Below are 19973 nucleotides of genomic sequence, written 5' to 3'. Positions count from 1 at the left end.
ACGCTGGCCAAAGCTGGACTGGCACACGCGTCCATCAAGATTCATCTTGCTGCGATCTCCCGATACACCAGAACCACGGGCCGGACGTCCTTGTGGTCTCATCGTCTGGTGAAAGAGTTCATGAAGGGACTGTTCAGATCGTTCCCGCCGGTGAAGGCCCCGGCGTGGGAGCTCAACGTGGTGCTGACCAAGCTCGTGGGACCTCCGTTCAAGCCTCTGCACTCGGCCCCGTTGAAGTTTCTGTCGTGGAAAACAGCGTTTCTTGTGGCCATCACCTCCGCACGACGGGTGGGAGAGATCCAGGCCCTTTCCTGCAAGGCCCCGTACTTGACTTTTCACGACACGAGGGTAGTGCTCAGGACGCACCCCTCCTTCATGCCCAAGGTACCGTCGGACTTCCATCTCAACGAACCCTTGGTGTTGCCTGTGTTCTTCCCGTCGCCTTCGTCGCCGGCTGAGAGGACTTTGCACTCGCTGGATGTGGCTAGAGCGCTGAAGTTCTACGTGGACCGCACAAAGTGTTTTCGGAAGACGTCACAACTCTTTGTGAATTTTGGACCTGTCAATCGGGGGAAGGCTCTCTCGAAGGCTTCCATTTCCAGATGGCTCTCCGGCTGTATCATGTACTGTCATCGGTTGGCAAACCGACCGCTGCCTGGCCGTCCGAGAGCCCATTCCACCAGAGCGATCGCAGCTACCACGGCATTCCTTTCTGGTGTGCCCCTGCTGGACATATGCAGGGCTGCTACGTGGAGGTCGATGCACACCTTCACGAAATTCTACTGCGTCGATCGGGATTCCAGGGAGGAGTCCAGGGTCGGCCAAGCAGTGCTGCGCAACCTGTTCGCCTGAGGTGAGCCTGGTGAGGAGGTAAGATGCTTAATGTTGAGTTTGATGTAATGCTTAATGTTGAGCCTTTGCCACCTCCCGTGGTTGTGCATGTGTGTACTGCTATGTATTCTTTATTCATGAGCATGTGAATCCATGCCACACCCCATGCTGGAGAAGGAACAAGTTACTTACCTGTAACTGTTGTTCTCCAGCATGGGTCTGGCATGGATTCACATGCGAACCCTCCCGCCTACCCCTCTGCGGCTCTTCACTTGGTCATACTGCCACTTCATGTGCTTCCAAATCTGAAGATGGCTGCCAGAGGCGGTGCTTAGGTAGAGGGCAGTCATTGGCTGTGGTCAGTATGACGCAGAGACCAGTGATTGGTTATTGCTACGAAAGACAGATCAGAAACGAAACTGATACTGGTTTTTTCTTTACCGAGGATTCCCAGCCTGACGACGGGGAGGGAATATTCATGAGCATGTGAATCCATGCCAGACCCATGCTGGAGAACAACAGTTACAGGTAAGTAACTTGTTCCTTCTCCTTTATTTTATGCAGATTCAATTTGAGATGGTACACACATCGTACCACACCCCATTTTCAAATACCCTGGGTCACAATGGACCATGAACCAGGCCGGTTGGAAAAATGTAATATTTATTTTAAAATTCAAAAGAAATCCTAAAATTTTTAATATGGGGGCAGCAATCACCAATGGGGTGATAATTACAATGAGGATGTAAGCAATGCACTTGTTTTAACCTTCTAGTGGAACCTATACAAAACACCAGGGAATAGGAGCACTTTTTGATTTAGGAAAGATAGCACCCAAGTTAGGTTTTCCCCCTGCAATGTTCCCTCAACCGACAAATAATCAATAGAAAGACACAGCAAATAATCAGTAATAAGAGGCAGAAAACTGAATCCAAAATCGACCGTCCCTCACCAAGTAAAAGTGGAAAACTGATTTTAAACCCCTTGCAATGTTATGAAATGATACTCGGAAATGGACAAATAAATAATTGTGTGGTTAAAACTCTAAGGAAAATACAATTCTCCAGCATTGGATCTTTCATGGATTCACATGCTTAGAATATTCCCCGTCATCAGGCTGGGAACCCTCGGTACCTTTATAAAGACGTTTTCCATAGGAAAAATGTTGACACTTCTGTGTCCTATCTGTTGTTTTGGGCCGCTTACGCATGCCCCAATAGGACAAAGTGGTATTTAAGCCCCGACCCCGCGGCTCCCATCAGATTTCAACCGTCTTCCAAAGTGGGATCACCTCGCGTCATCTACTATTTTTGCTAGGTTGTTTCTTCGTTTTTCCTAATGTCTGGAAAAGCTCTTTTTCGTTTCGTGTGCTACATGCGGATTAAAGAAGGTGTATGAAGGAGATGGCCATATGGACTGTATATATTGTCTCCATCCTCACCATTCGGCAGTCAATTGTGACATCTGTAAAGGCTTCTCCCAGAAGACCCTCAAAGACCGGAATAGGCGGTAGCTTGGTTGAACGACAGAGCGGGTGCGTACCCCGCTTCGGAGGTAGGCTCCACGCATAGCTTGGCCTCGACAACTAAATCTCTAGGGGCCCCCCACCGTTCAGTATTGGCTGAACCTCCAGCGAAGAAAGTGCGTTCGATGGAGAAAAGCTCATCGGAAAAACATTCCGTGAGAGAATCTTCATTGAAAACGAAAACCTCGCCGTCTTCCTCCTCGTCAATAAAGGAGAGAAAAGACCTGTCAAGATCCTCCTCAGGTGATCATCATAGATCATCCTCGAGTCGAGATTCTTCAAAACACAAATCAGGTTAAAAAAAGGCGGCAACGCCTCAGGGCTCTGTACATCCACCAGTGTCGTCGACGGGAGTGCAATCGTTGACGCCCTCACTGCCAGTGAAGCAGATCGTCTCTTCAGGTGTTCCGCTGCAGATGACGACGATGGTGATGATGGAGAAATTGACCTTGTCGACGGAGACTCCACACGAGGGCTGGCAACCGGAGGTGTATGCCCCGGTTTTACCAGAACCTTGTTGCAACAGGAGGCAGCCCTGTCCATATCCTCCGTGGATAACGATTATGAGCAGGTGGCGGGGCCCGCGGAATTTGGGTTGCAAGGGGTTAGCTCTGACTCTTTCGAGCGGGGCGAATATCCCGGTTACAACTTCGTTGCTTAATCCTCAAACGGTTTTATCCCTGGAAGTTCTGTCTACATTACAAAACTTGTTGAAGAAATTAGATGAAAAGTTACCTCAGGTTGCTGCTCCAGCGAGACCAGTCAACGACAAGCCAGGTCCTTCCCATCGACCGACTCCTATGGCCCCGAATCAAAGCGGGAATGGCAATTTTCTTCGCCCACACGGCCAAAATTCCCAAAGAGGCTCCAACTATTCCCAGGGCAGGGTACACCATGGAACAACAACAACCAGCAGTCTACCCAGGGTTATGGCAGGGGTAACAAAAGAGGACGTGGTAAGGGTAGAGTCAGCCCCAATAGAGGCGGCAGCACGCCTCCCCAAAACAGTGACGTTCCATTCAGGGTCCCTTCTCACGCATTCCCAGTAGGGGGACGCATTTCCAACTTCACCCAAGCTTGGGAAGGGATCACATCAGACAGATGGGTGCTGTCCACAGTGTCTGCAGGATACTGCATAGAACTGTTAGAGCGTCCCCGAAACCACCCTCCACGACAAAAAGTACATTCATTAGACCACAAGAAGATCCTCCTCGAAGAGAGCGACAATCTTCTAGCAAAGGATGCAATAGAACTCGTCCCTGGACTCCAGGTAAACAAGGGTATTTATTCGACTTACTTCCTTGTGCCAAAAAAAGATTTGACAATGCGCCCAGTATTAGACTTACGGCCTGCAAACAAGTATGTCAAGCCCCAAAAATTTTGCATGACTACTCTCCAGGCGGTAATCCCCCCTCCTAAAAAAGGGGGATTACATGACAACATTGGACATGAAAGATGCCTATTTTCATATTTCCATGTTCCCAGCGCACAGAAGATAATTCCGCTTCAAGGTGGACAATCAGCACTACCAGTTCAAGGTACTGCCCTTCGGGATAGCCTCGGCTCCAAGGGTATTCACCAAGGTACTGGCGGTGGCGGCGGCACACCTACGCAGGGAGGCAATTCCAGTGTACCCTTACCTGGACGACTGGCTCATCACAGGTGGGGACCCCAGTAATTTGCAGAACAAACATTCAAAGAACGATCAACCTCCTCTTCAAATTAGGTTTCTCCATAAACGAGAAAAAGTCAAGTCTGGTGCCAAGCACCTCCAAACAGTTCCTAGGAGCTGTCCTAAACACACTAGAGGGGTTGGCCTTTCCATCAGAGGAAAGAATTCGGAATATACTCCAAATTCCACAATATCAGGCCGGTCGCCAGATAACGGTACGCAAAGCAATGCGTTTGCTGGGCATGATGGAGTCATGTATTTACCTGGTCCCCCACGCGCGCCTGCGCATGCGTCCCATGCAAGAATGGTTGGTGAAACAGTGGTCTAAGATGTGGTCAGTTGGACGATCTAGTGGCCGTTTCGCCAACACTTGTACAAAGCCTTCACTGGTGGACAAGAGAAAACCTGTCCAAGGGGAAACCCTTTTACAATCCCGAGATACAGGCGGTAGTCACAACGGACGAATGCCTGTCAGGGTGGGGAGCACACCATCTCCACCACACAGCTCAGGGTCTCTGGTCTCACTCAGTGGCCAAGAATCATATCAACCTGCTTCTGGCAGTATTCATAGCGCTTCAGGCGTTCGAGCCCTACCTGTTGAACCTGTCAGTGCAGATCCTGACGGACAGCACTACAGCCATGTTTTACCTGAGCAAGCAAGGAGGGACTTGTTCACCAAATCTGTCTAAGCTTGCCCAGAAAATGTGGATATGGGCACTCAGACGGAACATCTTCCTGTCATCTCAACATGTTCCAGGGGATCTTAATTCTCTGGCGGACGCTTTGAGCAGAGATCCCCTCCCAGAGGAATATGAATGGTGTCTACACAGAGAAATCGTAGAAGATCTCTTCTCTCAGTGTGGTTTCCCCACTATAGACCTATTCGCCACAAGCGAAAACAGACAGTGCTCCGGATTCGCATCCAGGTTCCCCCAACCAGACTCTCGGGGGAACGCCCTGTGGATGAACTGGTCAGGGATGTTTGCGTACGCTTTTCCACCAACACCTCATCAGGAAGGTGGTCAACAAGATGAACAGAGAATCGATGACGCTTGTCCTAGTTGCTCCCATGTGGGCGAGACAACCGTGGTTCCCACACTTACGCAAACTAGTGGTGTGCGAACCCATCAAACTCCGGGGCTGGTACAACCTACTGCCCCAGCACCAAGGTCAGAAAGTGCATCCTCAACCCAACTCAATGAACCTGGCAGCATGGCTCCTGAAGTCCTAGAATTTGGACATCTCAATTTACCGCAGAGATGTATGGACATCCTAAGAGAATCTAGGAAGCCAAACACGAGGCACTGCTACTTTGACAAGTGGAAAAGATTTGTTATCTGGTGCCAGAATAAGCAAATCAACCCAGTTGTTTGCACTCCTTCCACAATTGTCACATACATGCTCCACCTGCTGGACGCAGGGTTGGTTTTTAACTCACTAAAGGTACACCTGGCAGCGCTGTCAGCATACACCACCTCCCATAACAAAGTGTCGTGGTGGAAAGTAACCAGTGGTTAAAGCCTTCATGCAAGGAGTAAAGAGACTTCACCCTCCAATTTCAAACCCACCACCAGGATGGGACCTTAACGTGGTGCTATCTAAACTCATGGGCCCCCCTTTCGAACCCATGCATAAAAGCAGTCTCAAACACCTGATTTATAAGACGGCCTTCTTAGTAGCAATTACATCTCCTAAGAAGGGTCAGTGAAATTCGGGCTCTGTCAGTGCAGGATCCTTTCTTTACGGTTTTACGTACACACCCTAGGTTCTCACTTAAGTTTATTTCTAAATTCCACGTGAACCAGTCCATCGAGCTTCCGGCTTTCTTCCAAGACCCACAAAGCTCGGCTGAGGTGAAACTACACACCCGAGATGTGCGTAGGGCGGTCCTATACTATGTAGACAAAACCAGACCGCTAAGGAAAACAGACCAACTGTTTGCCTCCGTAGCTACAGGCAAAGAGGGAGATCGCGTCTCTAAAGGTGCCATCTCTAAGTGGATTGTTAACTGTATCCAGCTGTGTTACTCCCTTTCTGAAAAAACTTTGCCTTTCATGCCAAGAGCCCACTCTACAAGAGGCATTGGGGCCACTCTTGCTTTCATTTCAAATGTACCCCTTGACACCATTTGCAAAGCAGCTACCTGGAGCTCTATTCACACTTTTACTCAGCACTACTGCATTGACATCCATTCCAAGACAGATACTCAAGTGGGACAAGCAGTTCTAAGACATTTGCTCATGACCCTTCTCACATTCCACCTTCTTCTAACACTGCTCGCTAATCTATGCACAGCATGTGATCTAAGCAGATTCCACAAGCCTCAGAAGGGATACATTACTCACCGTAATCATATTTCTGATGCTTGTATCTGCTTAGATTCACATGCAACCCACCCTTTCTCCCCTCTGAGAGAAGGCGCATGGATGCTTGTAGTCTTATCTATCTGCTTGTATTATCTGTACTCATGCTACTCCTCATGCTACCGCGTGTCAGAAAAAATACAATCTGAGGGTCCTAGACGTGTGAGGGATCATGGGTACAGTGGACGTCACACTAGGGATAGCATTACTGGCACGCCCTGTGTTGACGCCCATTTTCGAGTTTCGAAAAACAAACTGTAATACTCTGCAGCTTCTACTAGATGTCCGCCTATGCACAGCATGTGAATCTAAGCAGATACAAGCATCAGAAATACGATTACGGTGAGTAATGTATTATATATATATATTTATTAGTCGTAATATATTATGGTGGTGGTGGTTGTTCTTTTCAAGCTAGCGTGTAACCGCTGAGGTTTTTGGAAAAAAAAAAAGAGAAAATATGTGGTGTTGTGATGTTATTGGTTTGCATTCACACCACCAAAATCAGAAGTACTGCTATACAATCTATTCTAAGCATGTGAATCTATGAAAGATCCAATGCTGGAGAAGGGAATAGTTTCTTACCTGTAACTCCATTTCTCCAGCATTGGTATCTTTCATGGATTCACATGCGCCCGCCAGCCTCTCCTACATGCAAACTATATGTACCCCATCCTACTTTGGGGGGTTAAAATCTGATGGGAGCCGCAGGGCCGGGCTTATATACCGCTACTGTGGCATGCATAAGCGGCCCAAAACGACATAGATAGGACACAGAAGTGTCGACATTTTTCCTATGGAAAACTCTTTATAAAGGTACCGAGGGTTCCCAGCCTGACAACGGGGAATATTCTAAGCATGTGAATCCATGAAAGATACCAATGCTGGAGAAATGGAGTTACAGGTAAGGAACTATTTCCTTTCTCACTAAAGCAACCATGGATAGACAGTAACAATCACCAGCAATGGATTACAAAGAACATACAATGGAAAACTGAGTGGAAAGTTTAAAACGGATTGCAGCAAAATGACATGTGTAAAAATTGCATTTCCTCCATGGAGGCCAATGGACAGGGTGGTGGTAGCAGGGCACTTGGAGGGAATGGTATGGAAACCAAGGGTGGATAGGACACCCCAAATGTGCACCAGCAAAATAACATCCACCACCGGGGAGGCATAGGACACTGCGGTTAAATGGGCTCATATTACTACCTTCCCCTCCCCCAATACGCCACTATTTGATAACCCACAATTCTTCCCGGGTGTCATGGTCAGTACTCACAATACCCATTTGCACCCCTGCCTCCGACCCACAGTTAGAACATTGTGCCAACAAGTAACCAAAAGGGGCCCCACACAACTGAGGACGACCACCTGGTCTCAGTCCTGGCGTCTTTGGCACCAGGCTCATCATTATGGTTAATTGAAGTGTGCACCAAACATGGAGGACAGGAAGTCAGGGTCCTATGATTCAATTGGACCATGCAGTCTAGTTTATTGGGTGTAGTTGAGCACGTGGGCGAGTCTGGCTATATAAGCCACGCCCAAACCTGAATTCGTGCTGAGGCTGCTGCCGACCTTGTACATACGGACGCAAGGTAAAACAACCTTGCGCATAAGAAGGATATACCATAGGCCGGTTTCCAGTCAAATGGTCGAAAACAAAGGATCGAATGACCATTTGATCGACAGTCAAATGGTCGGGGAAAAAAAAGTTGAATTTTTTTATATATATATATATATATATATATTTTAGTTTGGGTTAGTAAAAAAATGTTTTTAATAAAGAAAAAGGGGAGTTGAGGGGGACCCCCCCCCCCCATTAAAAAAAAAATCGACCCTTTTTTTCGATCATTTTACTGTCGATCAAAAGGCATTCGATCCTTTTGTTTTCGACCATATGACCTACAACCCCATAGGCCACGTACCTGGTTGATGCCAGTCCCACCTCGTTGATGCCGTCCTTTGAGAGGTTCCTCTACCTCATGTAGTCTCCAGATAGGGGGGCGATCATCAACGACGCAGTCAGGGAAGTCCTTCCCGCTATGCTAGCGGCACCACAGACTCATCCGCCGACGCCTTTGGCCCCGGCGCAGCCGCCTCCTCCGGCTCCTCAGCCTACTCTGCAGGTGTTTCCATACCAGCCTCTTCCTCAGCCTCTGGCGGCGGTCCCTGTGCCAGGGCCTTCCACAAACGTATCTTGGGCCTGCCGGAATACCTGGGCCTCCCCCATCCCCAAGTAGAACAGCCGACAGAGGGCGTCCTCGCCAAAGTCCTCACGAGGCGCCCGTCTGCCAGAACGGGAATTTCACTACAGACCGACGTGGTGTACCTCACCAAGAAGGGTTGGCTCAAACCCCACTCTGTCCAGCCAGTCAACCACCGCCTGGACAGCAAGTACAGACAGATGGAGGGGGATACACTTGCTCTCCTCCCATCTTCAGCCACACTCCTCAGTCGTCCTCGTCTTCATCAACGGCGCTGTTAGGCATGGAGGAGAAAACCTGGGAGGCATACGGTAAGAAGCTGTATTCCAATGCTTCCTTGCACCTGCGACCAGCCAGCGCAGACGCCATGCTGGCAGCCGCTAACCAGAGATTATGGGAGGAAATTGCTGACTTCCTCTCGGAACTCCCCACCCACAGCCAATCACGTTGCAAGGCGGGGCTAGCCGAGGTCAAGCTTGTAGCTCAGGATATCATGGAGTCCACGCTGGCACACATTGATACCTTGGGACGTGTCATCTGTATTGTCATGGACATGAGAAGAATGGCCTGGCTCCAGGCAACCAAGTTCAACCCGGATGTCCACGAACGTATTCTAGACCTTCCCTTCGAGGGCAGTGACCTCTTTCACTCCAGCACAGACCAAGAGTTGGACAAGAAGAATAGCAGCTCTCAGATGGCTAAGTCTTTATCCATTCTGACAAAGACCACGCCCAAAGTGTACTCCCAGTCTCAGCAACGCTCGGATAAGGGTCGCTCATCTGGAGGCTTCCGTGGCTTCCAGGAACAGAGGTCTAGACAGCCGGAACGCTCGCTGACCCCTAGTCGAAGCAAGCATTAAAAATGGGGGAGGGAGGCAAGGGCTTTTTCCAGTCCCCCTCCTCCGCCTCTGAGGGTAAAAAGTCATGACAGACCCACTCGGGTCCACATGTCGCCAATGGGGGGGCAGGCTTGCTCTTCACGCACACTTTTGGCGACAGAACTTTGCATACCCCTGGATCCTGTCAGTAGTGTCCTCGGGGTACCGTCTACCTATTCCTGCCTCTCCTCCCTCCTCTCCTCCTCTTCTGCAAGTTGGGACAGCAACTCTTTTGGCAGCGATTCAGTCGCTCTTCCTGAGCCAGGCCGTGGACGAAATCCCAGCGTCTGTGACGGTGAGCAGACCAGATCGCCCCAGCCCAGCAGCAGTTGGAACATTGGGGCACATTAAGGGCCCTGACTGGATCAAGCATCAAAGGAGGGCCACCTGGACCCGGTCCTGGCACCTCTGCAATCGGGCTCATGGAGCTAACCTCAAGAAAAACACAGGTATAGTCGGTCTGCCACTGAATGATTGACTTCTGTGCGAATTGCAGTTAAGGGCGTGGTTCTAAGCCATTTGCTTGTGCATTAGTCTGCGATCATGGGTGTGGAATTAATTGCACAATGGGAGTGGCAGGGCGTGGTCGGCTATATAAGCCCCACTCAAGCCCTAAGGCATGCTTTACATTATGCTGCAGTTAGCAGCGTACCGCTCTCTGATCTTCTACAAACCTGCAAAGAAAAGCGGAGACGATCGGGCCTGGCATACTCACCTGCTCTGACTTACCTGTGCCTCCAGCAACAACCCAGTTGTTCGTCGAGGACTCCAGCTTTCATCAAGGACTCCAGCTTTCATCGTTCGCCGGCACCTGCAGAAGCAAGAGAAGAAAAACCAGGTTAACCGCTGATCTCATTCATCGCGCCCTGTCACCGCCGCGCATTACTCACCGCTTCCGTCGCAATCGACCGGATTCATTCATCACACTGGATCACAGGTACCTGGAAAAGAGAAAGAAAGAACAGGTTCGATCACGCAAACCGCACCTAAACTCGCACTGGCCCCCCAGACCCAAGGCAGGCCACTCTGACCCACTGGCTTAGCCGCTCACACAAGTTGCACCAAACCAACGCACACCGAGGAGGGCTTAGTGCCACAACAGCGACACGAGTCACAACAGTGAAACGAGCACGTACTGCGGCACGCAGCAAAGGACAACACAGATAAATTGACACGGACAACATACAATACAACAGATTACACGGACAATAACAAGCAGAGCAACACGAGTTGCGACCACAGCAGTACTGGGTTGCCACTCGACTTCAAGGGTCAGTGAAGTAACTGGATCCTACAGGACATTGCGCCCCTGCTGAGACTAAGCAGGAAGGAGAGCTCACTAACCAAATACACAAGGTAAGAGCGCCCTGGAGTGGGGAACACGTGTGGAAGGAGCAGGGTGGGGGGGTCACAGGTGGCAGGCACAGTCTGTCTCGCTCACCACCCTTTCCTCTGTCATAGGAGCTGACCCAAGGCAAGTCCAGGGAACAAAAGATTTGCAGCGCCTCTAACCAGGGAAGCAGACACTCCACGCATAAGCACCTGACGTCCCCGCAGAGACAAGGTGAGCGTAACAGCCTCCCATTGAGGATCGGGCTTCTACTCCAGGATCTTTGCCATTCAGAAAAAGAACCAGGCTGGCCTGAGAGTTGTACTGGACCTTTCCTCCCTCAACCTCTCCTTACCTCTCCAGAGGTTCAAGATGGTGACGCCAGCTTTTATTGCAGAGGCATTATGCAGGGGAGACTGGATGCGCTCCCTGGATCTAAAGGACACCTAGCTGCACACCCGATCTGGCAACCCCATCGTTCTTTCCTCTGGTCCAGGATCATGGGCTGCCATTTTCAGTACAAGGTCCTCCCTTTTGGCCTCAATTTGGCCCCGAGGGTCTTTACCAGACTCATGAATGCGGTGGCAGCCCTCCTCCGGGCTCAGGCCCTCCATATATACCCCTACCTAGATGACTGATTCGTCAGGGCTACATCTCAAGAAGCAGTTCACCACTCCTCCCATGCACTGATGAACATGCTACACGACCTGGGCTTTTCGCTCAATCTCAAGAAGTCACAGCTGCAACCCACGCAGTTGTTGACCTTCCTGGGCCTCATCTGGGACATGTGCTCCGAAAGGGTCTTCCCCTCGGAGGACAAGATCGCATCCATCAGGAGGGCAATGTCCCACTTCCTCAGCCGAGGCGCTACTTCGGCTTGGTGATACCAGCATCTACTGGGCCTTTTTGCAGCGGTACTGTTGGCCGTTCCCCCACACAAGACTCATGATGAGGAGGATTCAACTCCACTTTGCAGCGTCGTGGAACCAGGAGAGGGGCTCTCGGGTGGAAATTATCAAGATCCCCATCTCTCTCTCTCTCTCTCTCCACCCAGACCTCATATGGTGGTCCAGGGACTGCAACCTGCGGACGGGCAAGCCCTTCCGGCCCCCAGTCCCACAGGTGACGATTATCAAAGACTCCTCCCTAGAGGGCAGGGGAGCCACCCTAGAGGACCTCTCGGTCCACGGCACGTGGACCCGTCAGGAACAAGAATACCACATCAATTGGCTGGAACTGAATGCCATATGGTTAGCGCTCAGAGCCTTCCTCCCACGTCTCAAGGGCATGGTTATCCGCATCCAGACAGACAACTCTACCAGTATGTACTAAATCAACAAGCAAGGGGGAACCTTCTGCGGGAATCTAACCTGGAAGCGGACAGGTTCAGCAGGTGGGGAGTGGTCAACTATGAGTGGCAGCTGTTCGACCTTATTGCAATTGCACAGGAGATCTTCCACAGATGGGGGCTCCCCCAGGTGGATCTCTTTGCCACCAGGCACAACAAGAAGTGCTCCCAGTTCGCCACCTGGCGGGGGCAGGGCCTAGGCTTCCTAGGTGACACCTTATGGATCCGGTGGAGCAGCATGTCAGCATACGCCTTCCCGCCCACTCCACTGATTCACAGAGTGCTTTGAAAGTTCAAGGAGTCTCACCAGCTCAACGTCATTCTGATGGCTCTGTGGTGGCCAGTCAGGCCATGGTTCTCAGAGCTGCTCAGCCTCAACGGTCCTCCAATCCACCTCCCGATGGGCCCAGCAGATCTTCTGACACAGCAGGGGGGCAAAGTCGTACACCATGCTTGCCCTCACTGCGTGGTTCCTGAGCAAGTGACGCTCAGCCATCTCAACCTATCCCAAGCCAATCTGGAAATCATACAGGGGGCTAGGAGCAAGGCTACCAGAGCCCAGTATAAAAGTAAATGGACAAGATTCTGCCACTGGATGCACTCCAGGGATATTGACCCGCTGGCTTGTTCATTGTATTGGACAACGTACTGTCCTTCTCAGCAAACCTCGCCAACTTTGGCGTGTACGTGGACACCTGCCACACATACCTCTCAGCCATTGGGGCCTACGGGAATTCGGAGGAGGAGGGGGGGTCCTTCTCCTCCAACCCGATCATCAGGAGACATTTGGCCGGACTCGCTAGGCTCTACCCGCCCTTTAGGAAGCCACACCCTGTGTGGGATTTTAACCTAGTCTTGGGCGCCCTCGCGCACAAGCCATTTGAGCCTATGGCGTCTGTAGACATCAGGCTGGTCACCATCAAGACGGCCCTGCTACTTGACATCACATAGGCATGCATGGTCAGCAAAATCCAGGCCGTAGTCGCCTCAGAGCAGTACACTACCTTTCACAAGGATAAGGTGATCCTGCGGACCCATCTGGCATTGCTACCCAAGGTGCCATCAGCCTTTCACTTATACGAGGAGATCATCCTTCCTACATCCTTTGCGGACCCTAAGGACGAGCCCTGAAATTCTGCCTGGACAGGACCAAAGGCTTCCCCAAGTCAGATGCCCCATTTATCACTTTTGGAGGTGCCAGGCTATCAAGCCTCCAAAGCCTCCATTTCCCGCTGGATGGTCTCCTCCGTCAAGTAAGCGTACGAGGGCCAGCATAGACCCCTTCCAGCGAATATGCATGCCCACGCAGTCAGGGCCAAGGCAACGGCCATCGCCTTTCAGCGCCATGTCACCTGGCAGATCATAAGCAGGGCGGCCACCCCATCAGCTTTCTGCAAGCATTACTGTTTGGATGCCGGCTCCAGGTCGGATGCGGCTTTCAGACCGGCGGTTCTCCGGAACCTGTTTGCTTAAGAAGGGTCTCCTCTCCACCCTGGGCTACATTCAGTTGTAATCGCCCATGCAATATGGAGGAAAGGGGACGGGACGTAAGAGTAATTATAGGTTACTCACTGTAGTGACTAACATGCTCTTAGTCCATAGTCCCCTTTCCTCCATACGTCCCACTATCCTCCCCCCTAATAATCTGGTGTCATTAGGCAATGGTATATCTAGTGTCGACACATTTTTGGGGACTGAGGTGTAGCGCCGGAGGGCGGAGTCAGGGCAGTGCAGGCTTCCAGGGCCGTGCATCAGCGCGCCTCTAAATTTTAGAGGGGACGAAGATTTTTCTGGTGAAAAAGGTTCCGTTTTGCATCCCTCACAAGGGACGCCCATGCAGTATGGAGGAAAGCGGACTATGGACTGAGAGTATGTTAGTCACTATGGTGAGTAACTAACTTATAATGTCTGGATTAGACCTACCGTCTCCTCAAGGACCAATGAAGTAACTCACCCCTTCAAACTTTGCCAGCAACTGCGCCCCTGCATAGACCAGCAGGACAGAGAATCCACCAAGCTCGCACTCTAGGTGGAGTCACTCTAGAGGGAATAGGCAGTGAATTACGGAGAGAGGAGAGGGTCATACCCCAGAAGGACAAACACCGCAATTCCTTTCCCTTGTCGTAGGAGCTGCCTCGTTTCAGTCCAGAGCTGACCGCCAGAGCGACCAGAAGCATACTCTGCAGAATACCATGCCCAGCTCCGCCAGGCACCCCAGCAGAGACCAGTTGAACATAACACCGGGCTGGGAAACCCTGACCTTCGAGACATGGTATCAAGGGTGCTGTCGAATGGTGCGAGACATGTTTGAGGGTGGTAAGGACAAAAATGTTGAACAGTGGAAGTCAGACTTTAAGTTACATGAAAGACATAGATGGATATATGCAATTGCAACACTGGCTGTCCCACCCGGAGTTGAAACAGGCTGTATCACGTCCCTAACTCCCTTCGAAAAATACCTGGCTACACATACAGGGAACAAGGGGTTGATGGCCTCAATATACAAACACATTAAGGAAGGGGAAATTCTCCCCAGCAGGACCTATATGAGGAAATGGGAGGCCAACACGGGCACCGAAATAGGAGAGCAAGAGTGGCAACGTCTGTGGGTGTAGATCCCTAAACTCACCAGATCTCTTCAGATTCGAGAGACCTGACTTAAGCTGATGTTTCAGTGGCACTTAACCCTGGTCAGACTAAATATAATGTACTCAAACTCCTCCCGACTCTGCACATGCGCTCATATATGGTGGGAATGCCCAAAGCTGGACACATATTGGGTGTACATACATCAGGCTATAACGCAGGTCCTGGGGAGCGTGAGGATGAAAAATAGAGGGCTAGACATGATGTGCCTAAATGGGGCATTAGTCGACATTCCCACGAAATCGATTCATAAAGTATACATCATTATGATGTCGGCTGCAATGGTCTTGGCACGCAAATGGAAGTTAAAGGACCCCCCTGCCAAGTCCATGAGTGGGTCGCCACAATATGCTCAGTAGTTGCCATGGAATGGCTCACGTATTCAATACAAGGGGATCACTCAAAGTTTACAACAGACTGGTCTGCCCTCCTGGCATACCTCGGGGGAGGGACGTGCAGAGCATGGAGCCCTAAAGCTATGACACTGCTAGGAATCATTGACTCCCAAGAAGACTCTGATCCATGAATGGGGATATACCGGGACGCAGGACTTTGACTTTACCCAAGGAACGAAAGAGACAAGACCCTCTGCCGCCGCCACAGTCTCTATGAAGAAAGGGAAAGACTATACACCCGACTCCAGTATCAAGGGGTGGGAGTGGTCGGGGGGGAGGGGTCACAGTGGTTTTTTTTTCTCGCTGTTGATTGTTTAATTAAAACTGCTAATACAAACATGTTGAAAAAAAAGTTGCATTTCCTTTCAATTTCCGTGTACATTTACTCAAACGGTTTCTTTAAAAAACGGGTGAAATATTGCAAATCGTGATGCGGTTTGTAGTCTGAGGGACAGAGTTACATCACAGGGATATTACAGAAGTGAAGGAATGGGGGTAGCCGATGAATTGAAAGAGATTTTGAAGGTAGAGTGAGGTTCGTTTTTAGGAAAATATAGCAGTGAGAAAGAGAATCAGTTTTAAGAGTGAGAGGCAAATTTTTCTTAAACTAGATTTAATGGCTAAGAAAAGAGGAACGCCACCCATGAATATAAGTTACGCTGCAGTTGTAACCCTTCACGCAGTGTACCCCTTTTCTTTAGGGAAAATTCATTTATTTAGACACAATATCGCTAATGATTTATGATCTATGCAAGACAAATGAAGAGAAAAGTGGCGCTAACACTTGGAGATCAAGGGCAAGAACAGAGAATTCTGACAGTTTTAACAAGTTACCAGGATAAGGATAGGATGGCTTAGAGATTGGGATAAGGACAAATGCAAGACGAAGTAGACTATGGATTTCTATGGGGTAAGGATTATACTTAACGTCCACTTTTAGTTTTGGATTTTGGACCGTCAATTGTTCTTGTCACTACACGGCAGCACGCCTGGCCAAGGACAGCTGGGCAAAAGACAGCTGGGCAGGGTTTGGTCACCAGATGGTAATTCTGGTCACTGGATGGCACTGGATGCAGTTAGTGGGCAAGCAGTTAGTGCTATCGGGATGCTTCCCAAAGAATAGCACAGCTTTCCCCTTTTTAATGGGAGATTAGTGGGTTGATTCTGGATTAATGGCCTTGCTGGGAATAGGATCAGCAATGCTTGGGTTGTGCAGTGGGCCCTGGAGTAGGCTCAGCAATGCTTTGGCCTTATAGTTGGAATCTGGACTCAGCAGGATGAATGGAACAGGAACGCCGGCGCAGGAAAATCAGGAGGAGTGTCTGTGTGTAGTCTCTTGACAGGGACTCTTATTTATAATGCATAGTGACATCATCCCAGTATATGGCTTGGCAGGCTTAGCTAAGCACACCTCTAACCCAAGGGATTGGTCAGGGGTGCTAGTCTACACCTCGCTCTCAACTGGTTGGATTTCAGGATAGCATGTCAGATTTATGATTTGAGTTTTACAATGTTCAAAAACCTTCGTTATTTCTGCCAAAATCCGATTTTGCCACAAATGGTACATTTATACAGTGGAAATCTCTTAGCAAATTATATACACGGGTTACATATTTTGTGTAGAGCATAGCACTCCCAACTCTGCAATCCGTGAGACATTGTTTTGCCCTTCTAATAAATGTTGGTAATTTTGAGTATGGACGATTCGGCCTAAAATTCCAAACTTTATACACATGGGTGGATTATCATAAGGGATGCAAGTATAAAAATTTGCATTGGCATCATGGATCCTTTCCTTGTAATACCCGATTCTTTGCCATTTCTATTCCCACGGTGTCAGTGAATTCTACCAAATGAAAGCCCATAAAATGACTTTTACTGCAGAATTTTTACATTTTTACAAAGTCTTGCTGCAGAGATAAAAGTCTTTACATTTTTATTCATAAAGCGTCTTTGGAAGCAAATGGCAGTCCTTTGTCTGTCACTGACCATTTTTTTCTTTCTTCAGCTGCCACCAGCTGTCATTTCCCCCAGAGCAAAGTGTGGGTGTCCCATCTGAATTGAAGGTTTATTGCCTCTTCCCCACTTCACACTTCCTTGTCCTGGAAATTCCATTGTCAGTGGGTTTAGCCTAACTAGATTCTGTCCAACCTAATAATGATCACTAGGGTGTTAATATCTACTGAGAGAGGCCCTCCTGTTGGTAGCATCACTCCCAAGCAGAAACCTATTTTTCTTTTGGAACTACAAAATGCAGCCAATATAGTTTAACAGTTTTACTTTCTTATATTTGGTCCTGAATTAAACAAGCCAGTTGAAAAAAAGAACCCATGTGTGTTTTCCCCAGCAACAAACCCCTTCACATTGCTAGGTAATGGCAGGCTTTCATTCAACAGTTTACTTTTAAAACAGGCATTTTCCTCCTTTAGTCTGAAAAGCCCATTTTACATGTGTGGTGAAAAGCTGGCATTTCTTTTTAAACTCGGTTTTGCATCTCCCTCTGGATTCCTGCACTGTCTTGCAGCTATAGTTATTTTCTGCTATGGAGGAGTTTTGTTTGAAGCACAGATGCATTGAAATTGACATGGCTCAGATAGCTGGAGTTTCTTTGAACTACTGAGCTTTGATACTTTGTGATGAAATTAACGTGTTTTCCTGTGCAGGGGTGGGGGGAAGCTCCTTGTTGATTTTTCTCAGAGTTAATTCGACAGGGTCTGTCATTCAGAAATCATGCCTGGTTTTGCTGAAGCACAATAAGATATACTGGGAATGGCAGGGCCTTATTAATCACAGTGGTTTAAGGAAAAACAGATGAAAATAGCATCAGAGCAGCATTTTTTTAAAGGTGAAAAAGTTTCCTTTTTAATGGGGATTTTGGGCTTGCAGCAAGGCAACGCTGCCTTTTCACTTTATTCCATTTGTATATGTCAGAACACACTGGCACGCTCCATTGGTGTGTCCCCTTGTTACCTTCTGCCCAATGTATGCTTGGCAAGACGGTGCAGCCATTTTTTTGTTGCTGCAAAATGCAGTTTTAAGGCCATGGTGCTCACGGGAGCCAGCGCAACCATGTTGCTGTTTCTGCGCAAATGCAGCTTGGTTTTGGCGAAATTCTGTTCAGTGGGTCAATGTAGCCCACAACTGTTGACTCTTCCGGGCAAAACCAGTTGCAGACGGGTCCGGCACCACATTGGTGCTCACTCGGAAGACACTGGTTAATTCCCCCTACTGTTGAAACTACCGATACCAGAAGGCCTTAGGATAGCCGCAAGGAATAGTGGAAAGCTAAGGGAGACGAATCCCGTATACTGAGAAAGGCGAAAGAACTGTGTAGTAGGCAAGAGTGAACCCGACGGAGGGATGTCCACATTGGACTGTTTAAAAAGACATTGAGATTTGTGAATGCAACAGGTGAAATTGATCTGGGAAACGCTGTAGTGACCCTGTCGGTGGGAGCCAAATCAGAGAAGCTGCTGAACCCGCAAGAGTGGGATCCACGGGTGAAGCATCCTCACCCAAGTGTAATCAGAAAGGACTTTTGTTTATGATTTTGAGCATGCCAGGCCCTCTGAAATGAGATTCACCCAGCGAAGGTCCTGATATCTCTAGGAAAGTTTTGTGGATCTGGGCATGGAAGAGAGGGATCCAAGGGTGAAGTCATAACCCAACATACATACGGAAAGGAACTTTTTGTTTATTCTGAACACATCAGGTCCTTGGAGGCACAAGACATTTTGTTACCCACCGAAGGTCCTGATACCGGAGAACAGAACTGTGGTCTCATGCTGGGAAAGCTCAAGCGTGTCCTGTGCTCAGGAGTCCCGCCTTGTCCCATGCTCAAAATGTGCGGAAGGGAGACCCCCGGCCGGCTACCACATCCTGACCTATCATTTGTGAACACTTCTTTCTTTCATGTGAACCCTATGCCACACTATTTTTGTGTTTAGTTGTAAGGATTGGCAAAAGGTTTTTCTTACTATAGGCCCTTTTTTTGACAAGACGCCATTGGGACTGCCTTATTATTATTTGATGGCCGTAGCTTGCTCCCATCTTAGATTTAGGTTTAGATTAGGTGTTTTTCCAACCTACTGCCTTTGGACTGCATCGGAAGCCAAGTCAAAAGGCTGGCGTTGCAAGCCATCAGACTAGCCCTGAAGGTCTTCGCCCCATCGCTCAAGGGGAAATATGTCCTGATCTGACAGACAACACAGAGGCCATGCACTACCTGAACAAGCAGGGTGTAGTGCATTGCCGACCCCTGTGCACAGAAGTGATGCAACTGTGGTTCTGGTTGCTAGAAAATCAGATCTCGGTCTCGGCAGTTCAATTGGTGGGGCCAGAGAACAGCTTGGTGGATGCTCGGATCAGGCAGAGTGCAGTCTCACACGAGTGGGAAGTGTGCCAGGAAGTCCTACAAGAGGTCTTTGCTCTCTGGGGTACCCCAGCAGTGGATCTGTTTGACACGAAAGCTAACAGGAAGTGCAAACAGTTTTGCACAAGGGAATTCCCAGCTAACTGTGCACTGGGTGATGCGTTTCTGGTGGATTGGACATTCCCTCTCCATTACGTGTTCCCTCTGATCCCCGTCATTCCTTGGATTCTTAGGAGGTTTCGAGCTACCATGATCATGATCGCCCCAGATTGGGCAAGGAGGAGGTGGTACTCCAACCTCTTGGATCTGTCCACCTTACCGGTTGCCTCGGCAGCCCAATCTCCTCACCCAGTCGGAGGGTCATATACTGCACCTGACCCAAGATTCCCTAAGCCTACATGTGCGGC

At 49.3% G+C, this 19973-nt stretch overlaps 1 protein-coding gene across 2 annotated transcripts in view; it reads left to right on the top strand.

Annotated features, from left to right (window-relative positions):
* Window positions 1–19973, top strand: part of ABCC1 (ATP binding cassette subfamily C member 1 (ABCC1 blood group)) — a 2255476-nt gene that overhangs the window by 1410408 nt on the left and 825095 nt on the right. The window lies entirely within an intron of this gene.

Source organism: Ambystoma mexicanum, chromosome 2q (genome assembly GCF_040938575.1).
Source record: "Ambystoma mexicanum isolate Mex_15411 chromosome 2q, UKY_AmexF1_1, whole genome shotgun sequence".
Lineage (NCBI taxonomy): Eukaryota > Metazoa > Chordata > Amphibia > Caudata > Ambystomatidae > Ambystoma > Ambystoma mexicanum.
Note: the sequence above shows the minus strand (reverse complement) of the source record. Positions and strands in the feature narration are given on the sequence as shown.